The sequence below is a fragment of the Odocoileus virginianus genome, chromosome 5 (assembly GCF_023699985.2).
Source record: "Odocoileus virginianus isolate 20LAN1187 ecotype Illinois chromosome 5, Ovbor_1.2, whole genome shotgun sequence".
Taxonomy (NCBI): Eukaryota; Metazoa; Chordata; class Mammalia; order Artiodactyla; family Cervidae; genus Odocoileus; species Odocoileus virginianus.
Genome location: NC_069678.1, coordinates 33,683,677 through 33,702,727, shown reverse-complemented (window position 1 = coordinate 33,702,727; position 19,051 = coordinate 33,683,677). Strand labels below are relative to the sequence as shown.

The window sequence follows — 19,051 nt, the reverse complement described above, 5'->3', positions numbered from 1 at the left end:
ACATTTACCTTAAAGTATTTAAGATCTTAATTCTTATCCATGGTAAGAATTAAGTAATATTTTAGTACTTTCCCAAAGGAAGCAAAAGTTAAAAGAAAAACAGTTCTGCAAATCCTACCTGCTAAGCATTAATTCCTGTATCTAAAGGAAGTCAACAAAATTCAAGACTGAGTCTTTACTTTTTAATCTTAACTTATTCAAATTACCACGCAGTTCTTTACATAAGGTGTGGTTACATTTTGAATGAACCTCACATGGTTTACAGGATAACCAAATGAAAAAGAGCATCGTTATTTCAACAAATATTGTGGAGTACTATGTGCCAGACATTGCCAAACTCAAATTGCTATACAGACCTTAATATTTGCTTTCTGTAAGCCATTGTTATTTACTTATTCACTTAATCTTGATCAGAGGAAGGCTTTCAAATAGCAGTTGAAATTCTGCCATCTATCATTTCAACCAGGCATGTTTGCTCACCTTCAAGCTCTGTATGAGGACCCATCTCATTTGCTACCAGGCTATATCATTTGCCACTGAGTTTGCTCCAGTCAACAGCGCCTAACTGCTGTTCCTTCTAGACAAAAGCACACTTTCTCCTCAGGGCCTTTGCACATGCTGTTCCCTCTGTCTGAAATGTCCTGCCAAATGTTCACAGAGTTTACACTCTCATCTCATTCAGGTCTCTGTTTAAATGGCACTTCTTTAGAAACATCTTCCCTAACCATTGTCCCTAAAACTGATCTCTCTCCACTTTCTCTGCCCTTTTCCCTATTTTCTATTCTTCTTCATAGCATTTATTATACCTAATATTATATTGCATGTTACAGTATTTTTAAAAGACTGACTGTATTCATAAAGGCAAATGGTTATTTTTTTATTTATAAATATTTTCTGTAGTTATGAAAGCAAGAGGCATTTTTTATTAATTTATTTACTACTGTATTTCCACATAGTAGTTAACCATTAAAGGCTTGTTGAGTGGATGGTCTAGGAATTTTCATATACATGAATCAGACACTAGCTTCAATTAAAGTGCTAAATGATGTCAGTGAAGGCAGCTAGCTATCTTTCCTCCAAGAGGCTTTCCACTGTAGCCTTATCTTGACAAGTACATCACAGTCCAAATTTGGTTATTCAGTCTTGGCAAACTAACTGTTAATTTTGTCAGTCATGACAATGAGTTTGCCTTTCTTATTCTATCTCACATTAGCCAAGTTAATAGAAACAGAGATACAAAATTAGAGTGCAAATGCACTCATTTATTACATGAAACTGTTACAAGAATGAGACTATTATGATAACATGAGGAGTGAAATTTAACTCTCAGGAAATTCAATATGGAATGGCATATAAAAATCAATGTTCGCTAGTGAGCACAGATTCTAATGAAAAGAAATCAGACTTTCAAAAGTATTATTCATTTCAAAACAGATGGCATAGAGCATTCTTGTATTCCACAAAGAGATCATACCAGTGATGTTACTTGACATGAATAGACACTGCCCTTGTTGAGTTTGCAACTTATCTTATCCTATGATTGTACTAATGGACATTTAAGTAGAGTTAGTCTAAACAAGTCTTCATCTGCCAGATGGATTTTGGAATTCTGTAAGATAACTTTTAATATACAGGCTCCTAAGTCACAACAAAATGCTCTGTGTGGTGCCAAAACATAAATCAAAAAGAAAACTATTTGCACTCACTATAGTAAGAAAACAAAGACTTCTAATTAGGTGCATAATAACTTGCTAAAATAGGGGTGAGGGGTGAAATAAGAAAGCAAAAAAAAAAAAAAAAGACAAGAAAAAAGCTTAAAGTACCAGAAACTGATGGTGGTTATAGAATCTGTCTTCTAAGAATAAGATAAATGGGGGAAAAATTGAATTATAAATTATAATTTATATAAAATTTATTATAATTTATAATTTATATAAAAATCAGCCATGGATTTACATGTATTTCCCATCCCAATCCCCCCTCCCACCTCCCTCTCCACCCGATCCCTCTGGGTCTTCCCAGTGCACCAGGCCCGAGCACTTGTCCCATGCATCCAACCTGGGCTGGTGATCTGTTTCACTATAGATAATATACATGTTTCGATGCTGTTCTCTTGAAACATCCCACCCTCGCCTTTTCCCACAGAGTCCAAAAGTCTGTTCTATACATCTGAGTCTCTTTTTCTGTTTTGCATATAGGGTTATCATTACCATCTTTCTAAATCCCATATATATGTGTTAGTATACTGTAATGGTCTTTATCTTTCTGGCTTACTTCACTCTGTATAACGGGCTCCAGTTTCATCCATCTCATTAGAATTGATTCAAATGCATTCTTTTTAATGGCTGAGTAATATTCCATGGTGTATATGTACCACAGCTTCCTCATCCATTCGTCTGCTGATGGGCATCTAGGTTGCTTCCATGTCCTGGCTATGATAAACAGTGCTGCGATGAACACTGGGGTGCACGTGTCTCTTTCAGATCTGGTTTCCTTGGTGTGTATGCCCAGAAGTGGGATTGCTGGGTCATATGGCAGTTCTATTTCCAGCTTTTTAAGAAATCTCCACACTGTTTTCCATAGTGGTTGTACTAGTTTGCATTCCCACCAACAGTGTAAGAGGGTTCCCTTTTCTCCACACCCTCTCCAGCATTTATTGTTTATAGACTTTTGGATAGCAGCCATCCTGACTGGTGTGTAATGGTACCTCATTGTGGTTTTGATTTGCATTTCTCTGATAATGAGTGATGTTGAGCATCTTTTCATGTGTTTGTTAGCCATCTGTATGTCTTCTTTATAGAAATGTCTGTTTAGCTCTTTGGCCCAGTTTTTGATTGGGTCATTTATTTTTCTGGAATTGAGCTGGAGGAGCTGCTTGTATATTTTTGAGATTTATCCTTTGTCTGTTGCTTCATTTGCTATTATTTTCTCCCAATCTGAGGGCTGTCTTTTCACCTTGCTTATAGTTTCCTTTGTTGTGCAAAAGCTTTTAAGTTTCATTAGGTCCCATTTGTTTATTTTTTCTTTTGTTTTTAATATTCTGGGATGTGGGTCATAGAGGATCCTGCTGTGATTTCTGTCGGAGAGTGTTTTGCCTATGTTCTCCTCTAGGAGTTTTACAGTTTCTGGTCTTACATTTAGATCTTTAATCCATTTTGAGTTTATTTTTGTGTATGGTGTTAGAAAGTGTTCTAGTTTCATTCTTTTACAGGTGGTTGACCAGTTTTCCCAGCACCACTTGTTAAAGAGGTTGTCTTTCTTCCATTGTATATCCTTGCCTCCTTTGTCGAAGATAAGGTGACCATAGGTTTGTGGATTTATCTCTGGGCTTTCTATTCTGTTCCATTGATCTATATTTCTGTCTTTGTGCCAGTACCATACTGTCTTGATGACTGTGGCTTTGTAGTAGAGTCTGAAGTCAGGCAGGTTGATTCCTCCAGTTCCATTCTTCCTTCTAAAGATTACTTTGGCTATTCGAGGTTTTTTGTATTTCCATACAAATTGTGAAATTATTTGTTCTAGTTCTGTGAAAAATACCATTGGTAGCTTGATAGGGAGTGCATTGAATCTATAGATTGCATAGGGTAGTATAGCCATTTTGACAATATTGATTCTTCCAATCCATGAACACGGTACCATCTGTTTGTGTCCTCTTTGATTTCTTTCATCAGTGATTTATAGTTTTCTATGTATAAGTCTTTTGTTTGTTTAGGTAGATATACTCCTAAGTATTTTATTCTTTTTGTTGCAATGGTGAATGGTATTGTTTCCTTAATTTCTCTGTTTTCTCATTGTTAGTGTATAGGAATGCAAGAGATTTCTGTGTGTTAATTTTATATCCTGCAACTTTACTATATTCTTTGATTAGGTCTAGTAATTTTCTGGTAGAGTCTTTAGGGTTTTCTATGTAGAGGATCATGTCATCTGCAAAATTTTTTTTTTTTTTTTGATGAGTGGCAAAACTCCTTGGCCAAACTGACCTTCCTGTCTTCAGTGATTACAGTGGAAGATAGAATGCTACAGAGGAATGGAAGCTATGATTACCATATTTGTCTCCTAAGCCTGAGTGTGTGCACTCATATTTAAACACCTCTTTAGCACTGGAGTGCCTGCAGACCACGACTCACCATGAATTAGTTCCTTTTTGGCAGTTTCTTGCTGTGATCTTCAAATGAATGACAGAACTTTGTATACCTTCAAATACCCTTCTGGAGGATATTTTCAACCCTGATATGCTATGTGAAGCCAACAGGAAAAACCTAATTCCAAGAAGATCAGAACTGTCCCAAAGTTCTATAAGTGTTACATATTTATGAGTTAATTTTCATAAAAAGTATTTCTACCAAATGACAAAATTAAATTCATTTTCTTAATACTAATAAATTCATAGTATCCAGCATTTCATATACTAGTAAGTTCAGAGTATCAAGCATTACATATACTGACTGATTTGTTATCAAAGAGGATAGCTTAAGGTCTCTGCATTAAAATGATCAACCACATGATCAAATAGCTATTTACCTTTGTCATGTTGAAGCTTGAAAATAAACTATTTAATAGTTTTACTAACATTGGTATGCCTCCACTAAAGTAAGTACCACCACTAGAAAGGCACAGACACACCTGTTCTATAGAGGATACTGTGTCTGGATGCATGCTCAGCTGTGTCTAACTCTTCATGATCCCATGGACTGTAGCCTACCAGGTTCTTCTGTAAATGGAATATTCAAGGCAAGAATTCTAGAGTGGGTTGCCATTTCCTACTCCAGGGGATCTTCCCAACCCAGGAATCAAATCTCTTCTCTTGTGTCTCCTGCATTGGCAGGCAGATTCTTTACCACTGAGCCAAAGGGAAGCCCATGTACAATAATGGTTTATGGTTTAGTCACTAAGCTGTGTCCAACAGCTGCAACCCTATGGCCTGTAGCCTGCTAGGCTCCTCTGTCCATGGGATTCTCCAGGCAAGAACACTGGAGTGGGCTATCATTTCCTTTAGGGGTATATAATAATAAGCTTATTCAAAATTAAACATGTGATGTAATCTGGAGGCTTTAGAATTAAATAATCCCTTGTCCTTGTGAAGTTTATCTCTGAAGCAGTGAGTGATCTTCTGTCTATGAACCCAATAAAATAGGTGTATCTGGGTAGATGAGGAAAACTCTGAGGTCAGGGTTGATGGTATTGGGGGAGTGGATTAACACCATTGTTACTATTCTGGAATCAATGGGGATTTTCTACATCTCAAAGACAATTTTAGTTAGTTAAGCTTTTCACATGGAGGATTATTTTTAGAAATAACATCTACTTTAAAAAATTGTAAATAATGCTCTCATTTACTGAATCTAATATGCTTATTCATGCACTAATTAATTACATAGAAAACACATGATTCTCAGTGTTTAGCATTTAATCTTTAATAAGTTTAATTTGGTCAAAATCTATAGAAGTTTACAAAAATCTACAGACCATATGGCTGTGCAGAGTAATGCATGATGTATTATAACAGTACCATATGGAGAATATAAAATGTAAAGATAGACATCAGGTAAACTCAAGAGATGTAAACATACTCTTTTCTCCAGTGCTGACAAGGACCAGTTACTTTAAAATTCTATTAGCAAATAATTAAAAGCTGCCTATGTATCATTTTAAACTATCTCAATTCTCTTGTTTGGAATAAAATCCCTTGAGATCAGAGCAAAGTAAGTCATTAAACAGGAAGGAGAAATTCAGTAGATGGAAGTGCTGGAACTGAACAATCTTCAGTGCATCAAAATTTTTAACTGAACATTACAAAGAAAAATATTCAATCCAATTCTACATAAGTCTCCATAAACAGTACCTAAATTGATAAACTGAGTTTTGCTTATATATAACTAAGATTCCTCTATGGACATGAAATGCCGGGTGCTAGATAGATATCAAACAAACAAACAAACAGTATTTCTAATAATTTATCCTTAAAAGCACATGTACATCTTAAATATGTAAGAAAAGATTAATAGAATCATTTAAGTTCTTGCATTAAGTTAAAATTCAGAAAAGCAATCATTTTTAAGTCAGAAAGATAAAACCTTCTAACATCCTTTTGGTTTTGAAGAAATAAAGGCTTTTACTTGACAGTTACTTACATAAATTTGTATCAAAAAGAGAAGTTGGCAGAGACTTCTAAATTCATAACAATTGTCTATTAGTCTGTTTTTAATAATTTTTCGTTGGCATGTAATCCTCTTTAATTAGATTCCACTCTCTGTTGTTTCAAGACTCCATAAACTGGTGTCTTATATACCAGCTGCTAAAGCAGGAGTTACTGTCTAAATGATATTCACAATGAGTATTTAGAAGGTTTACAATTATACCCTTGCTAATAAATTGTGCTATTTTCCCCAACAATTTTAAGTGCTAATCTTCAGAAGGCATTTTAAAATTAGCTAAAATTCTGTCAAGAGATTTACAAAAATTGTTAGCATGAAGATAATTATGTCACAGTCCTTGGACTCCATCTCTGATTGTGTGCATAAATCAGAAAATGTCAGCTGTGTTTTCCCTTAATAATTATCCTTGCAGCAATATATTATAGTCTAAATTCCTATTATAATCTTTGTTTCTGGTTTCTAAAACATCAGACAATTATTTCAAAAGTTTGGAACTGATTAAATAATTTATATTCCCCAGAAAATAAGTGATTACCAGTCCTAAAATTTTAAGTATCAGTAATAAGTAGATCAATATGGAAAGTATAAATTCAGCATAAATTCCATCCTCAGGAACTAAGCACTTGAATGTAATAACAGTTTTTTGGTTTTTTTTAAATACCAATTAGGTAAAATTCTAACACAGCAGATAACAGGCACATAGAGGATAGAGTTGAATTGAAATTCTAAGTCATATATCCTTTTTTATTTCAACACCAGAGACATATGAAAGAGTAATTTTGTAAAGTTTCTATCATCTGTCAATATATGATTTTTCTATTTTTTTGTAAAAAATATAACCTTCATTTCACAAGGTATAAAATGAAAAATAAATTCCCTCTTTTTCTTCCAAAAATTACAAATTACACGTGTGTTTTAATTTTTTTAATTAAACAAATGAGACTAAAAGATGAAATTTTAAGCCTAGTAACCATAATAGAATCCAAAGTCTTAGATAGTTATCATTACACTTAATTAATGGCTAATACCAGAGAGTTGTTTTAGGGCATGTCTCACCATATCAAGCATTTCAGAATTAGAAACATAAAAATTAAAATTCTTTGAATATATCAATGCTATAACTTCCCAAAATGACTTGATGTAATAGTAGTTAAAAGTCATGCAGCTGAAAGTTGTGAGTATTGAAAGACTAATGAAAAGGGGATATCTTTCCCTGGAACATAAACTATATGAATGCTATCTCAGAAAAATGTTTGGAAATTCTGCCAGTCAAACTAGAATCAACAATGCCACATTTTCCATGTTATTCAATATTACGTCCTTTCCATGAAATATCAAGGTGGAAAAAATGTTAAGTAATTGGTAAATATTGGGAATTGAGTATTAATACTGAATTTAAATTTATAAACCCTGCAGCCACATCAGAGTAACAGGACCACTGCTAGCCCAAAGAATGTAGGAACTAGAACCAGTGATTTCACCAGATTCTCATGATTCAATTTCCTAAAAAATAAATTTATAACTTTAGATACCAGGCTTTTTTCTTCATCAATTAAGCCAACCAACAGACAAAACTCTTTCCACAAAATACATCAACATCTTCCTTAAAAATGTTTAGTAATACACATATTAAGATAGAGGAAAGGAGGAGGGCGACAGACGATGATTGGATGGCATCATCAACTCAATGGACATGAGTCTGAGCAAACTCCAGGGAATAATGAGGGACAGGGAAGCCTAGATTAGGGTAGTCCAGGGACTCAGAAAGAGTTGGACATGACTGAGAGAATTAACAGCAATTATCATGCCTCAGTTATTTCTCAGTATTCTCCTCAATAAAAAAACATGCTGTGCATAAATGAATTTGTATCTTTAAGTTTAATATTACTTTACTTTCAAATGTTATTAATAATTAGATGTTCAATTGAAAAAGTAACATATGCTTCTTGTAAAATTTTTTAAAATACTTATATAAAAATGAATAATTTCCAACCCCATACTAACATCTATTGTAATTTTCTGTACTAGCGGTTTTAAGCACAATTACTATCTTTCTATAGAGTGTTTCATGCTCACAGAAGCCTATACTTGATTCTGTAGTTTTTTTTTTCTGTGTGTGGACAGTATTCTTCAACTGAGTCCACCTTTTTAAAAAGTCAGTAATTTTTTTTTCACATAACATGAATATGTAGATCTCCTACCAGATCAATAAAAATGTTTCTAAAATTCCAAAAACTACATCGTATTTCATAATTTTAATAATTTTATTAATAAGAAAAGTGCAGTTTTTATCCTGGTATCTTATTGCTACAAATATATACCACTGTAAAAGAGTGATGATGGTAATTTTTCTTATTGTGGGATAAATGTCTTCATAATGGAAATGTTAAGACTTATTTTCATTTTAATATATATAACTAGATTTTTCACCAAAATTTGTACCAATTCACAACTCACTGGCAGTATATGAAAGTGTGTCGTTAGCTGAAACTTTGTTAATGCTCGATATTATTAATCTCCTATATGTCTCCCAACTTGAGACTGGAAATCATTTCACATTTACCTGACACATGTTTGAGCATCTTTTCATGTGTTTACTTGCTGTTTATATTTTCTTTTGTAGATATTACCTATTCATATCCTTTGACGTTTTTCTTCACCACTTATGTTATCAACATATACCCAGATAATTGCTTATCTTTGATTGTTTAGGATACATTTTTCCACACAATCATTCTCTGTTATTTGTTGCTTGTTTTTCAAGTAATATTAGAAATAATGACAAAAAAATGAAAAAAATCTATAGGATGAAGCTAAAATGGATTTTTAGAGAAAATTTTATAGCATTAAAGAAATAACATGGGAAACAATCATAAACATTGTTATTTATAAAGTATTTAGAACAATTCATAACAGAGAAAAGAGAATCCCTCCCCACTGTCTGAGGAAATGGGAGTAAATTTTTGAAGCCCAACACTGCAATATTTTGGCTGGATCTGCTTTGGGTCAGAAGGAAGCATTGAAGAAGAAAATAGGCTTGTTATTTATGTTTAAACCATAACATTTATATATTCAAATAACATCTAAGTAACCAGTGGGGAGTAGAGATTAGCCAAATACTGTATTTTTCTTGAATGAAAGCATGAACATCACTAATTTCCTTATTTTTCCATGTTTACCACTTCACCCTTTTATTTATGATGATGTGTTCATTTTCCAAACATTAAAGATAAAATAATCAGTTAAGGAAATTTCAGTTGACTATTTGAATTTTCTCCTTTTATTTTTCTATCATTATTTTAAAATATTGTATTAATTAGAAAAAATAAATGGGAGTTGTGTGTACAATGATGCCAAATCCATGAAAGGTAAGAAGATTCATATGCATCTGGACTATGCCACTTTGAATGCTCCAGGAGTTATAGCCTCATTCTCAGTTTATACTTTGCCTCCAAAACTTTGCTTCTTTTTCTTGACTGGCTTAAGCAGTAAAACAGTTATTAAGAGTTTTAGTTATTTAAAAGCTTGAAGGAGCAATAGCATATTTTTTGATAATTTTTAATGAAATAGATAAGAATGTGTATAGCTAGCTTTTTCTGGTGCTCTTCACTGGAGACAAGTGTTGGCTCAAGAATTTTTCTTCATGAAGGAAAAATGCTGCTCTATCAGAGGTTAAAAACTGAAATAAGGTAAATCGACTTGAATTCACTATTCACTCTAATGTGGACATTTGCAAATTTGGCTTATTTAAACACTCTTACAAGTTTGGGCATGATTCATTTAAAAAATTTATAAGGAAAACAATATATATTTATGGTACATAAACAAAGTACTGCAATGAAAATGAAATTTGAAAACTGAATGAAGAGTGTTGATTATGTAGATTGCAAGGCTCAGATAATTTACATGTGATGAAAATTACAGTATCAGTTTTCAAATTAATGGCATTATCAATCATCACATTTCCCTGAATCAGTCCTTTTATGAGATTATCACAGAGACAAGAGAAGATGGACCAAAAGATTAGTGACCCTTTTATCCCTTTCATCTCATCACAAGCCACAAGTGGCTTAACTTGTCATCAGAAAATACACTTATCAAAATTTCTATCAGCACAGTCTGGAAATATTGCACTGCAAGGCCTCTTTGACTTGATTCTGGATCTCTCTTATTAGTGATTATCTGGATGTACCTAGCAAGCAATGAAGAAAAGAAAGTGATGGCATCTCTCCCCACAGAACTGTGTGAAATTGCCAATGCTGAGAATGTTGAAAAAGGATAATAATCATCACACTGCTGAAATGAATGTGTGATATATACCTTTTAATTACATTAACTTCCCAACACTGATAAGATCACTGAAACAGCATTCTACTGGTTACCCAAAAGGAATAGCTGGGGAAAAAAAAATTTGTTCCTTGGAATAAGCAATTCAAATATTTTAATGTCAAAATGAACAAATCTTAAAGCAACATGACATACTATATATTTTACTTTTTATTTTTTTGCTGTTACTTTTATTAAAACTAGAATGTAATTTCCACAAAACAAGGAATTTTCCTATATTTTGTTCTCTGCTGTGTTCTTGGGGCATTAAACAGTACCTGACCATAACAGGCACTCAATGAATGAATAAAAATCACATTATATGTAGAATTTTAGATTTGCATAAGTATTCAAATTAAACAAAAGAAAGACTTCATAGATCTTTTTCCTGGGCTAAAGGGCCAGACCTTCTCTAGTATGCAGTAGCTTCTTTGATAAGCACTACTTTATTGATACAGTTCTTAAAAACTGGGGAAGATGATAATAATAAGAACTGGGGAAGATGATAATAATATCTCAATTTCATTTGTAATGACTATTAGTAATACATACTTTAGTGTGTTATTTAAATATTATAAAGTAATATTTCTCTTATTGCAGGCTTCTCTGGTGGCTCAGATAGTAAAGAATCTGCCTGCAATGAGGGAGACCTGGGTTTGATCCCTGGGTTGGGAAGACACCCTGGAGAAGGGCGTGGAAATCCACTCCAGTATTTTGCCTGGAGAATCCCCAAGAACAGAGGAGCCTGGTGGGCTACAGTTCATGGGTCGCAAAGAGTCAGAAACAACTGAGTAACTAAGTATTAGTCTGAGGGACTAATATTTCTATTAAGCATATTTAACATTTAAAATTGATAAACTGAGTAGTAGCTATCATGCCATCCTTGTTAGAATAATTAAGTATTAGCTGCTATTAGGCAGCCGTGCGGCGCAGGAGTGGCAGAGAGGAGAGAGGAGATACCCCACTTCTAAGGTCAGGAGCAGCAGCTGCGCTTTGCTGGAGCAGCCATGAAGAGATACCCCACGGTCAAGGTAAGAGAAACCCTAGTAAGACAGCAGGCAATGAGAGAGGGCATCAAAGAGCAGACAGACTGAAATCACAATCACAGAAAACTAGCCAATCTGATCACATGGACCACAGCCTTGTCTAACTCAATGAAATTAAGCCATGTCATGTGGGGCCACCCAAGACGGACAGGTCATGGTGGAGAGGTCTGACAGGGTGTGGTCCACTGGCGAAGGGAATGGCAAACCACTTCAATATTCTTGCCTTGAGAACCCCATGAACAGTATGAAAAGGCAAAATGATAAGACACTAAAAGAGGAACTCCCCAGGTGAGTAGGTGCCCAGAATGCTACTGGATATCAGTGGAGAAATAACTCCAGAAAGAATGAAGGGATGGAGCCAAAGCAAAAACAACACCCAGTTGTGGATGTGACTGGTGATAGAAGTAAGGTCCAATGCTACAAAGAGCAATATTGCATAGGAACCTGGAATGTTACGTCCATGAATCAAGGCAAATTGGAAGTGGTCAAACAGGAGATGGCAAGAGTGAATGTCGACATTCTAAAAATCAGTGAACTAAACTGGATTGGAATGGGTGAATTTAACTCAGATGACCATTATATCTACCACACTGGGCAGGAATCCCTCAGAAGAAAGGGAGTAGCTATCATAGTCAACAAGAGAGTATGAAATGCAGTACTTGGATGCAATCTCAAAAATGACAGAATGATCTCTGTTTGTTTCCAGGCAAACCATTGAATATCACAGTAATCTAAGTCTATGCCACAACCAGTTAATGCTGAAGAAGCTGAAGTTGAACGGTTCTATGAAGAACTACAAGACCTTCTAGAACTAGCACCCAAAAAAGATGTCCTTTTCATTATAGGGGACTGGAATGCAAAAGTAGGAAGGCAAGAAACACCTAAAGTAACAGGCAAATTTGGCCTTGGAGTACAGAATGAAGCAGGGCAAAGGCTAATAGAGTTTTGCCAGGAGAATGTACTGGTCATAGAAAACATCCTCTTCCAACAACACAAGAAAAGACTCTACACATGGATATCACTAGATGGCCAACACTGAAACCAGAGTGATTATATACTTTGCAGCCAAAGATGGAGAAGTTCTATACAGTCAGCAAAAACAAAAACAGGAGCTGACTGTGGTTCAGACCATGAACTCCTTAGTGCCAAATTCAGACTTAAATTGAAGTAGGAAAACCACTAGACCATATAGGTATGAACTAAATCAAATCCCTTATGACTATACATTGGAGTGAGAAACAGATTTAAGGGACTAGATCTGATTGACAGAATGCCTGATGAACTATGGACAGAGGTTCATGACATTGTACAGGAGACAGTGATCAAGACCATCCCAAAGAAAAAGAAATGCAAAAAAATCAAAATGAGGCCTTACAAATAGCTTGGAAAAGAAGAGAAGTGAAAAGCAAAGGAGAAAAGAAAAGATATTTCCATTTGAATGTAGAGTTCCAAAGAATAGCAAGGAGAGATAAGAAAGATTTCCTCAGCGATCAATGCAAAGAAATAGAGGAAAATAACAGAATGAGAAAGACTAGAGATCACTTCAAGAAAATTAGAGATACCAAGGGAACATTTCATGCAAAGATGGACTCAATAAAGGACAGAAATGGTAGGGACCTAACAGAAGCAGAAGATATTAAGAAGAGGTGGCAAGAATACTCAGAAGAACTGTACAAAAAAGATCTTCACGACCCAGATAATCATGATGGTGTGATCATTCACCTAGAGCCAGACATCCTAGAATATGAAGTCAAGTGGGCCTTAGGAAGCGTCACTATGAACAAAGCTTACTAGAGGTGATGAAATTACAGTTGAGCTCTTTCAAATCCTAAAAGATGATGCTGTGAAAGTGCTGCACTTAATATCTCAGCAAATTTGGGAAAGCTAGCAGTGGCCACAGGACTGGAAAAGGTCAGTTTTCATTCCAATCCCAAAGAATGCTCAAACTACCGCACAATTGCACTCATCTCACACGCTAGTAAAGAAATGCTCAAAATTCTCCAAGCCACACTTCAGCAATATGTGAACCGTGAACTTCCAGATGTTCAAGCTGGCTTTAGAAAAGGCAGAGGAAACAGAGATCAAATTGGCAACATTCGCTGGATCATCAAAAAAGCAAGAGAGTTCCAAAAAAACATCTATTTCTGCTTTATTGACTATGCCAAAGCCTTTGACTGTGTGGATCACAATAAACTGTGTAAAATTCTGAAAGAGATGAGAATATCAGACCACGTGACATGCCTCTTGAGAAACATGTATGCAGGTCACGAAGCAACAGTTAGAACGACATGGAACAACAGACTGGTTCCAAATAGGAAAAGGAATACATCAAGGCCGTATACTATCACCCTGATTATTTAACTTATATGCAGAGTACATCATGAGAAACGCTTGGCTGGAAGAAGCACAAGCTGGAATCAAGATTGCCGGGAGAAATAATAACCTCAGATATGCAGATGACACCACCCTTGTGGCAGAAAGTGAAGAAGAACAAAAGAGCCTCCTGATGAAAGTAAAAGAGGAGAGTGAGAAAGTTGGCTTAAAGCTCAACATTCAGAAAACTAAGATCATGACATCTGGTCCCATCACTTCATGGCAAACAGATGGGGAAACAGTGGAAACAGTGGCCGACTATTTTTCTGGGCTCCAAAATCACTGCAGATGGTGATTGCAGCCATGAAATTAAAAGACACTTACTCCTTGGAAGGAAAGTTATGGCCAACCTAGACAGCATATTAAAAAGCAGAGACATTACTTTGTCAACAAAGGTCTGTCTAGTCGAGGTTATGGTTTTTCCAGTGCTCATGTATGGATGTGAGAGTTAGACTATAAAGAAAGCTGAGCACCGAAGAATTGATGCTTTTGAACTGTGGTGTTGGAGAAGACTCTTGAGAGTTCCTTGGACTGCAACGAGATCCCACTAGTCCATTTGAAAAGACCCTGATGCTGGGAAAGATTGAGGACAGGAGGAGAAGGGGATGACAGAGGATAAGATGGTTGGATGGCATCACCGACTCATTGGACATGGGTTTGGGTGAACTCCAGGAGTTGGTGATGGACAGGGAGGCATGGCGTGCTGCAGTTCATGGGGTCGCAAAGAGTCAGATACAACTGAGGGACTGAACTGAACTGAACTGAATCAATAGAATAACAAGTATAATAAAATTCTCAGTGGCTATATTAAAATTGCAAAATATGAAAAAATTACTTTAGAACTTAACTTTCAAATGGACGTTTTAAAGGAAAATCTAATGCTGCAATTCAAATGATTTCCTCTCTATTATTTATATTAGAAGACATCTATATATTTAAATTGTCAAATTATCTTAATTCTTTAGTTAAACATTATACACATATTATATACATATATATTACATACATACACTTACACATGTCCTACAATTCATATAGGAAATTACTTGGTGTAATTCTCCACTAAATGATGTCATTAATACCTTTTGCTGATTTCATGGAATTATTATTATCATAATTATCATGCTGGTCATTAGTACTGTCTTAAGTAGCTTATATGTTACCAGTTCTACAAAGATCTGCCCATATTCTATTAACATTCATTGACAGACTGCTGCTGAAACCACTGAACTGGAGAGATCCTTGAAAATGCAATAAATGTTTGCTGAATTGAAACTACTGACTATTGGTAGTTATAAAGTAAAAATCTATATTGTTTAAACAATTTCCAAAAAACAAAACAAAACTCACAACCTCTCAAGGAATTAAAATCTTCACTCTTAGGATATTCTTTAGTTCTAATCTGAAGCCCTTATAGTTCCAATCCTCTTGTTCTGTACTCAATGGAAATGTTCAATAAATATTTGTTAAACTCTATCCTCTTGTTCTGCACTCACTAAAGATGGAAAACAGTTAGTCATCTTTCTTTTGTAAGAACCCTTCATGCTCAAAGACTGTTATTAACTCCATACTCTTACATTCTCAAGTTTGAACAATCTAATTCTATAGCCTTGCTTCATCATTCTGATTTGTTTTCAACTCTCAATTTATACACGTGCTTATCTCAGGAATCCACTTTAGTTCTCAACTTTCCTTCTTAGCCGTGGGGCTCAAAACTGGACAACCTGTTCTATGCATTTAACCAATTTTGAACATAATCAACAAAATATTGCTTTAGAGCTTCTTACTATAGCAATAACTCCCTCTCAAACAGCCTGATCTAGATGCTTTTAGGAACTAAAGTGATACTTTGACCCACTAGAACTTACAGACTTAGTGGCAGAAGCTCTTTTCCTTCATAGTAAGTAGTATGTTTTCCTTCAGTATATTCTGTAGAGTTGGATAATAATTTTCCTCAGCACAAGCTGATTACATGTAAACTGAATACAATTTTAAGACAACTAAACAAAGTAAAAAGTGACACCTATGTGCCATTACATGGTGGATTTGAATAATTCCATCCTCTTTCCCAAATTCATTATTCATGGAAGTGTCTGACAATCCCCAGTGAACAACACATCTGCTGCATGAGAACTTTTATTTCCTCAGCCAAGCTGGAACTGGAAACTTGATTTTTTTTAAACACTTATCATAGCATATAATCAGGCTTACCTTGGTTAGTTATTAATTAGATTAAATTATATCCACACTTCTCTCCTTAAAAAGTCAAATGTTCATTATTGAGTGAGCAATACTCTGAAACAGACACTTCATAACATTTCCATATATAAATCATTTATATGTATTTTATTGGTATAGATTTATTAGAAATAAACTGATAATACTTTTAGAGTATATCCTGTATGTTCTAGCTCTCTGGCTTTGTAAAAATTACATTTGAATAGAGAGAGAAATGACATAAATATATACTCAAAATATCTATTTAAAATATGGTAAATTACACACTTCAAATGTCAACATTTAATACTGTTAGCCTCATATACTGTTAAACACTTTAGGGAAAGACAGGATGGTAATGTGATAGTGAGGGAAATGGACCTAGGAAAAACAGAATAGCCAGGGACAGCCTAGTTTCTAAGGTCATGATAAAGGAAAAGGGAATTGCAAAAATTCTGAGACAGCTATGAACTTGACTAACTCCAAGTAAAAGAAGGTGTTCTTTTACATTTGATATCATGCTTAACAGTAGAGGTTACAACAGGAGAGGCGGACAGGGCTCAGATCATAAGGAACCTTGCTAAACTACGGTAAGGAGTTTGTAATTTACTGGAATTACAACATGAACACAGGAAAACACTTAATTCAGCATCACTGTTTAAAAAGCATAAGAAAATCAGCATATAATACTTTGTCTTCTTTAATTATTTTTGTTTAGTAATTTTTTAACTTCTTAAAATATTAATTCATCATGTGCTTCTAGAATACACATATTCATCAGGAAATACAGATCTCTAAAATACTGCACAAGAGATAAGTGACCTTTTAGCTTGTAGAATTAAATAAGATGACTAAATAGGGAGGGATGAATGAATATCCTAGTCATCACTTTTAGTTAGCCACTCTCAGATCTAACTTGCACCACTCATATATCACTAAGAAGCAGTGTTATATTTCCAACTTATTAATTGAAATTCAGAACTGGGCTAAGTCATACAACCAAAAGGGTGGAGTACAAGGAAGCGCACTCATATTCTCCTGTGAGAACACCAAAATCACAGCTAGTTGCTGAAGAAACACCAACAGGAGGACCTTGGAACCTACCAAAAAAAGATACTCCACATACAAAAACAAAGAAGAAGCCACAATAAGATGACACAAGGAACACAATCAAGTTAAAATAAAATCTCATACCCACCAGGGGGGCGACCCACAAACTGGAGAACAATAATACCAAAGAATTTCTCTCAATATTGTAAGATTCTCGGCCCCAAAACAATAGAATGGGAAAGACTAGAGATCTCTTCAAGAAAACTAGAGATACCAAGGAAACATTTCATGCAAAGATGGGCACAATATAGGATAGAAATGGTATGGACCTAACAGAAGCAGAAAATATTAAGAAGAGGTCACAAGGATACACAGAAGAACTATATAAAAAAGACCTTAATGACCCAGGTAATGATAATGACCCAGGTAATGATCACTCACCTAGAGCCAGATGTCCTGGAGTCTGAAGTCAAGTGGACCTTAGGCAGTATCATTACGAGCAAAGCTAGAGGAGGTGATGGAATTCCAGTTGAGCTATTTCAAATCCAAAAAGATGAGGCTGTGAAAGTCCTGCACTCAATATACCTAATTACATAAAGTCAATAGATTTGCTATGAGTGTAATTACACATATCTAATTACATATACTTTAGACTTTTTAAGACAGTCTTTTGTATCCTGTAAATGTGAATTTTGATGTAATAACTGCTAATAAAAGTATACTGAAACAGTAGAAAAAAAAAATTGCTCTTTAAGGAAGACATGGAAGGCCTCCCTGAGGCCCAATCCTGCTCCTAACTTACCGCTGTTCGCTCTCATGCACAAACACGTTGGTCAGGAAGCTGCGTTACAGCCACGGCCTTTAAAGACACCAGCAAGACTCCCGTGGAGCCAGAGGTGGCCATTCACCGGATTAGGATCACCCTCACCAGCCGCAACGTGAAGACTCTGGAGAAGGTGTGTGCGGACCTGATCAGAGGCACGAAGGAAAAAATCTCAAAGTGAAAGGACAAGTTCGGATGCCTACCAAGACTCTGAGAATAACTACAAAGAAAACTCCTTGTGGTGAAGGTTCTAAGACTTGGGCTCGATTCCAAATGAGGGTCCACAAGTGACTTATTGACCTGCACAGCCCTTCTGAAATTGTCAAGATCACTTCCATCAGTATTGAGCCAGGAGTCAAGGTGGGAGTCACCACTGCCGATGCCTAAATCAACCTTTTTAATAAATTGATAATCAGTTGTTTAAAAAAATTACATAAGTGATTAATTACACATGCACTCAATAGCAAATCTGGAAAACTCAGCAGTGGCCACAGGACTGGAAAAGGTCAGTTTTCATTCCAATCCCAAAAAAAGGCAATGACAAAGAACGCTCAAGCTACCGCACAATTGCACTCATCTCACACCCTGGTAAAGTAATGCTCAAAATTCTCCAAGCCAGGCTTCAAAAGTATGTGAACCAAGAACTTCCAGATGTTCAAGCTGGATTTAGAAAAGGCAGAAGAACGAGAGATCAAATTGCTAACATCTGTTGGTTCATTGAAAAAGCAAGAGAGTTCCAGAAAAACATCTACTTCTACTTTATTGACTACACCAAATCTCTTGACTGTGTGGATCACAACAAACTGTGGAAAATTCTGAAAGAGATGGGAATACCAGACCACTTGACCCATCTCCTGAGAAATCTGTATGCAGGTCAAGAAGCAACAGTTAGAATTGGACATGGAACAACAGACTGGTTCCAAATTGGGAAAGGAGTACGTCAAAGTTGTATACTGTCACCCTGCTTATTTAACTTATATGCAGAGTACATCATATGAAATGCCAGGCTGGATGAAGCACAAGCTGGAATCAAGATTGCTGGGAGAAATATAAAAAACCTC

The 19,051-nt window shown here is 35.3% G+C and overlaps 1 protein-coding gene and 1 pseudogene across 4 annotated transcripts in view; one reads left to right on the top strand and one right to left on the bottom strand.

Moving 5' to 3' along the window:
- DPYD (dihydropyrimidine dehydrogenase) overlaps positions 1–19,051 on the bottom strand; it is a 904,243-nt gene that overhangs the window by 796,650 nt on the left and 88,542 nt on the right. The window lies entirely within an intron of this gene.
- LOC139035010 (small ribosomal subunit protein uS10-like) lies at positions 17,585–18,393 on the top strand (annotated as a pseudogene).